This window comes from Ursus maritimus, unplaced genomic scaffold, assembly GCF_017311325.1.
Source record: "Ursus maritimus isolate PB19 unplaced genomic scaffold, ASM1731132v1 scaffold_1, whole genome shotgun sequence".
Lineage (NCBI taxonomy): Eukaryota > Metazoa > Chordata > Mammalia > Carnivora > Ursidae > Ursus > Ursus maritimus.
This window is the reverse complement of record NW_024423343.1, coordinates 100,518,621-100,524,620: the sequence shown is the minus strand read 5'-3', so window position 1 is coordinate 100,524,620 and position 6,000 is coordinate 100,518,621.

The following is a 6,000-nucleotide window of genomic DNA, read 5'->3' as shown; positions in this document are numbered from 1 at the left end:
CCGAGGTCCGCGGCGCGCCGGGTACCGGGCTGTCCGCCGTGCTGCCTGATGTGCCGCGTACCCAGGGGGCGGGGCGGAAAGGAGTGGGCGGGTCGTCCATCTGGGGACTTTTCGGACTGGCATCGCCGGAAACAGCCCGCGAGGCGGGGAGGAGGGTCCCTCGCGGCACGTGGACCTGAGGGGGCGGGGCGGGCTCGGAGAGGGTGCGAGCGAACGGAGCTCGAATCTTACGTATTTGTTTTATGCGGAGCGGGATGCGGGGGAGAAATGCTTCAATGCTGAAGTGTACGCATAAAAACCCAGGTGCAGAAAAATGTAGAGAGATTGCAATTTTCGTGAGGAAACAAGAAAAACAGTGTATTCTTATTTGCAAAAAGTACCCGGGAAATGAGTGTGTGGGACCGTGATTGCAGGGGATGGGTTGCGAGCGAAATTTTTTAAAGTCCTCTCTGTATGACAGTATAACTTATTTAAATTACATGAATTTTTTAAGCGTGTATGGTGGGTAGTTTCTCTTCCACTCAACTAACACCTCTTTATTCCAATTCCCATTGAGGCAAGCGCCGTAATGATTTCTTGTTCTTGCAGACATATTATCCCATACATCGACCCTACAAATAGAAATGTGTATGTGTGCGTTGTGTCTACCTGAAAATAAACACGAGAGCCAAATGAGTTTGAGATCAAAGAACTGCAATTCAGTGTGCACGGACTCCAGCAATAGCCAAAACAGTGTACCGTCTGCAGGGTGAAAGCAAGGGTTTATTTTTTGGGTTTTTTGGCGGTTTTTTGTTTTTTGTGGGTTTTTTTGGAGGGGGGGGCCACATGACTTTGATTTTTTTTTTTTTTCAGGTGTTAATTTATACTAACAGGCTAAGGGCTAGGCCGCTTTTGGTTACACACTGATGTCTATTTCTATTGTTCTTGACAAACAATGCTATTCTTGGTTTGCATTATTAACTATTGCGTCTAAAGAAAGTCCACAACCAAGAGTCTTAGATTGAGAAGCTCATGCTTCCGTTGACTTTAGAAACAGTTGGTTGTGAAACAACTGCTTCTGGGCCAGTCCGGGTTGTTTGTTTGTTTTTTGTTTTTGCTTTATTTATTTATTTTAGAGAAAGCAGGAGCGAGCAGGGGGAGGGGTGAAAGGAGACGGAGAGAAATCCTAAAGCAGAGTCCGGGGATCCCAAAACCCTGAGACCATGCCCCCAGGGGAAATCAAGAGTCAGTCGCTCAACCGACTGAGCCACCCAGGAGCACCTGGACTGGTCCTTCATTTGTCATAGAAAGGAAAATGGAGCTTTTCTCAAAATGGAGGCTCTCATGTCTAGAAATTGTATACAATTCCACAGTAAGGCTGCACTCTCCAAATGAATTAAAATGATTACTTATTTCAACTAGATGAAATTTGTTTGCTTTGTGTGAGAGGTTATTCTAAAACTTTACATGAAGGACATTGTATCTTCATTATACTTCTGTGAAGTGGATATTACTGTTACCTTATAAGGAGTCTGCCAAGTCACTTTTTTCGAAAAATCTTAAGTGGTTGTAAGTAGCCCCTAAGAGTGTCTTTTCTCATTTGTCATGTTAGAATTAATAACACATATTTCTAAAAGTTTGGAGAATTATAAATGTGTGCAAAAGACTACTTTCTGTCCCTATGAATTTGAGTCTTTTAGTTACCTCATAGAAGGGGTATGGTATTTGTCTCTTTATAACCGGCTTATTACATTTACGATAATGATTTCAAAGTTTATCAGTTCATCTGTGTTGTACCACGTGTCAGAATCTCATTCCTTTTTAAGGCTGAATACTATTCTACTTTAGGTATATACCACATTTTGTTTATCCATTCACCCTTCAGTGGGAATTGGGGTTATTTCCTCCTTTTGGCTATTGTGAATGATGCTGCTATGAACATACCTGTGCAAATATTTCTTCAAGTTTCTGCTTTCAATGCTTTTAGGTATATGATGTTAACCTTAAAAATAAAACTGCCTGTTATTTAACCAGCAAAAGATGGGTTTGTTTAGGAATGACAGAGAATTGCACCCCAGGACAAACAAGTTGTGGCAAAACTATAGGCAAATCTGCAGAATAAAGGAGAAGAATGCTCTTGTAGAGGAAAGTGAGAAGTTGGGAGGGGAGGAAAACCTTTCTTCCTTCTGCTAGAGTAGTAAAGTAATGTCCATAGGCAAGGTCAGTCTCTTCTTGTTGGACTTGCAATTGACTACAGTAGTAGGGCAGGAGAACTCTCCCTGCCAAACCTCCCAACCCCATTTTAGTGAGGCTTCCCTTTGTGAATTTTCACAATAACCTGAAGGGGGGGTAATTTTTTACATTTTATTTATCTATTTTAGAGAGAGCATGCAAGTACCAGTGAGGGAAGGGGCAGAGAGGGAAGGAGATAGAATCCCAAGCAGACCCCGCTCTGAGTACAGAGCCCGACGTGGGGTTCAGTCTCACCACCCATGAGATCATGACCTGAGCCAAAACCAAGAGTCAGATGTTTAAGTCACTGAGCCACCCAGATGCCCCTATAAGCTCATTTTTTAATTGAAGTATAGTTGGCATACAGTATTATATTAGCTTCAGGTGTACAATTAAGTCAACAATAAGTCTAATTACCATCCGTCACCGTACACAGTTGTTACAATATTATCAACGATATTCCTTATGATGAACTTTACATCCCCATAACTTATTTATTTTATAACTGGAAGTTTGTTACCTCTTAATCCCCTTCACGTATTTCACCCATCCCCCCACAGCTCTTGAAACCTCATAAGATTATAACTATTAGGATAGTGCTTTATAAATTTACATTATAGAAATATTAATTCTATTCGAAAATCATCTCCATCTTGATTATTTCTACATAGTGAAACCAGAGTATGCTCCTAAGGGGGTTGAATTACCCCTCACCTCACCCTACTGAGAACTTTTCTCAGTGCCTGTCAAACACTCAATAGATATGTGATGAATGAATCAACATTACCAAATTGCCCCTCAGTACAGTTGTAACAATCACATTCTGTTTCAATGTGTAAATGTGTTTTGGGATGGAGAGGAGAGGGAGAGAGAGAATCAGGCAGGCTTCACACCCAGCGTGGACCTCGATGCAGTGCTCAATCTCACAGCCCTGAGATCGTGACCTGAGCTGAAATCAAGAGTCAGACGCTTAACCGACTGAGCCACCCAGGTGCCCTAAAATGTAGACGTTGGTCATGCGATTTATTTGTGGAATGAACGTGTCATTATTCATTAACCCAGTCAGTCTCTTATCAAAGGCTGTTTTGTTTGGTTCCAGTTCTTTCTGTTATAAATAGCATTGTGATAAACGTCTTTATAAGCCCTTATCAAGATTTAAAACAAATTTTAATAGGTCCTATTTTTAAAGTTCTTGATATATTTTGCCAAATCACTCTCCAGAGATATTAAACTAATTTCCACTTCCCTGCCCACCAGAGCCTGAAGGAGCCAACTTGGCTGCACTCTTCCCAATGTGAATTTTAACACTGCAAACATTCTAGGGTAGTTTCAGGGGGAAATTATACCTCCTCTAATAGCATGGAAAACTATGTAAGGGGTGATGCACTCCTGCAAGGTTCTTTGAAGGGCAAAAAGGGGTGGAAACCCAATACTGGTTGGGTGTCATTGCCACCGCCTAAGAGCCGGGGAAAGGGATTAGGGAATCAGAGAAAGAGGGAGACTTGGAGACGGGCCTCAGGCTCTGTTGCATTTGTACCCATGGGATTTTAGAAGCGATGACAGAGTGACAACATGGAGAGGTCGGTGTCATTGAAAGAATTTAACGCTTACATTTCCCAAGAGGACAGGGCACGCCAGGCCCTGAAGAGGACCACATGGGGAAGCACCAGGTTTAGTCAGGAGGCAGAAGCAGGACTGAGGGAAAGCCTGAGCCAGAGCCTTTTGGGGGGGTTTCTGCAGGAAAGGCAAGGCAGGGCAGATGAACTAGCTTAGGACTGGCCGGCTTGATTAATCTTCATGGGTGTTAGGCTGGTACCTGGCTGCGGCATGATTCTGGGTCAGGCTAAAATCTTGACTTGGCATATGGGCTGGATAAGGAAGTGGCATAAGAAAGATGTGCTCCAGGCAGAGCTTTTTGCAATCATCTAAAAATTGGCTAGTTCTGGGAGACACTGTCTCTCTCCAGCCAGCAAGCTTTTTCAGATGTCTAAACATCAGGGACACTTGGGTGGCTTAGTCAGTTAATCATCTGACTTTGGCTCAGGTCATGATCCCATGACAGGGGATCCAGGATACCACGACTCACACCCCATACTAAAGGGCAAGAAAGGATCCTGGGATGGCGAAGGGGATTGGTGAGTCAGCTCTGGGACTTTCACAGGGAGCCTGGACCTTCTGGCCACCCCCACAACCCACTTTTCCTACCCCCAATCCCCAGGTGTCCACCCAGCTTCGCTCAGGTCATCACCACACCCAAGGTCTGAATTTGGAGGTGTGCATGACATTTAATCTGGCACAGGTAAGGATGTGGCAGAAGTGACAGCCATTCACAAGGACAGAGCAAGAAAATTTCCCTCACAGCTTCAGGTCATGTGGTCCTGAACAGTGTGCAAACTGACTTTAGAGTTTGTTGGGTGACACTTTCGAGGCCGCACTATTGAGGCTAGTGACATAGTTGAGTTTCTCCCCCTCCTTCCCCTGGGATTGTCCCTTTCAGCCCATTCCCACAGCCCTGTAATGAAGCAAAGGGCAGCAGGGCTGGGCTGTAGAGACTGACTCCAACACTGGGCCCACCATCCGGGTGGACCTGTTGGGTGAACCCCCCCAGGCAGAGCGGTGGGAAGGGAGTAGGACAAAGGAAGGCAAGGGGAGGCAAGGCTGAGCAGGCACCTCCCAGTGCTCCCTCCCGGTGCCCATCTGTGTCCCTTTTCCTGCAGCCCTCAGCATCTCCCCACAAACCCTCTCCTCCTAAGGCCCAGCTCCCTGGCCACTCAGCACAAGCTTCCTCGCCCTGCTCCTTGCCCAGCTCTGCCACCTGCCCCACCTCATATCCTGACCACCAGCCCTCACCATGCTGGGCTTCGGCCCATAGGTGGGGACGGTGGCACCATGGGAATGACATGCCACCATTCAATTCCAACAGAGGGGTGGCATGGGAAGTCAGTGGGGGAAAAGGAAGGGAAAGACACACAGTGGGCACACACTCAGTAGTCCATGCAGGGGTGTGTGGAAGTGCCTGGAGGCCTTTTGGTTGTTACAATGACTAGGGGGGCCACTGGCATTGAGAGCTGGGGGTTGGGTGCCAAGGCAGAGTATACAGGACAGTAGAGCTCAGTGAAGAACCGCCCACCCAAAGTGTCAGTAACGTCCTCCCATTCCCCCAATCCCTCAGCCCCCTTCTACAAACAAACCAAAAAAAAACACCACACACAGAAAGAAGGAAGGGAGGGTGGGAAGAAGGGAAGGAAGGAAGGAAATAAGAAGCAGGAAGAGGAAAAGGAAGGAAGGAAGGACAAACACGTGTGGCCCTAGCCTGTCCCCTGCGCATGAGGCAGGCGAGCTGCTAGTCCGATCATGAGTAGTGTCCCTACTGCACTAGAGGATGCAGACCCCCCCCCAGCCAGGAGACCTAAACAATCCTGTCACCAAAACTCTTCTTTTGGTTGAGAAAACAGGATTTCCCCCAGACACATGGCTGGGGGTGGTGGTGAAAAGTTTCCTCCTGGGCTCCCTGAACAGGGTGCCACATCAACTCCTGGGACCACCCACCCAGGTCTCAGAGTGACTCTTGGGCCCCGGGGCAGTAGAGACACAGTGGAATGAGATGTTACCCTGCAGGGCCAGAGTGAACACCACCAGCAGGCACCGTTAACTGAGAGTGACTGACAAAGCCTTGGAAGGGAAAAAAACAAAAGCAGGTCTGAGCTGCAGTGAGAATCTGGGCCTGAGACTCTGTCCCTAGTTAAGAGCTGACGTCTATGGTCGGGGGTGGGGGGGTCTGCTATTCTG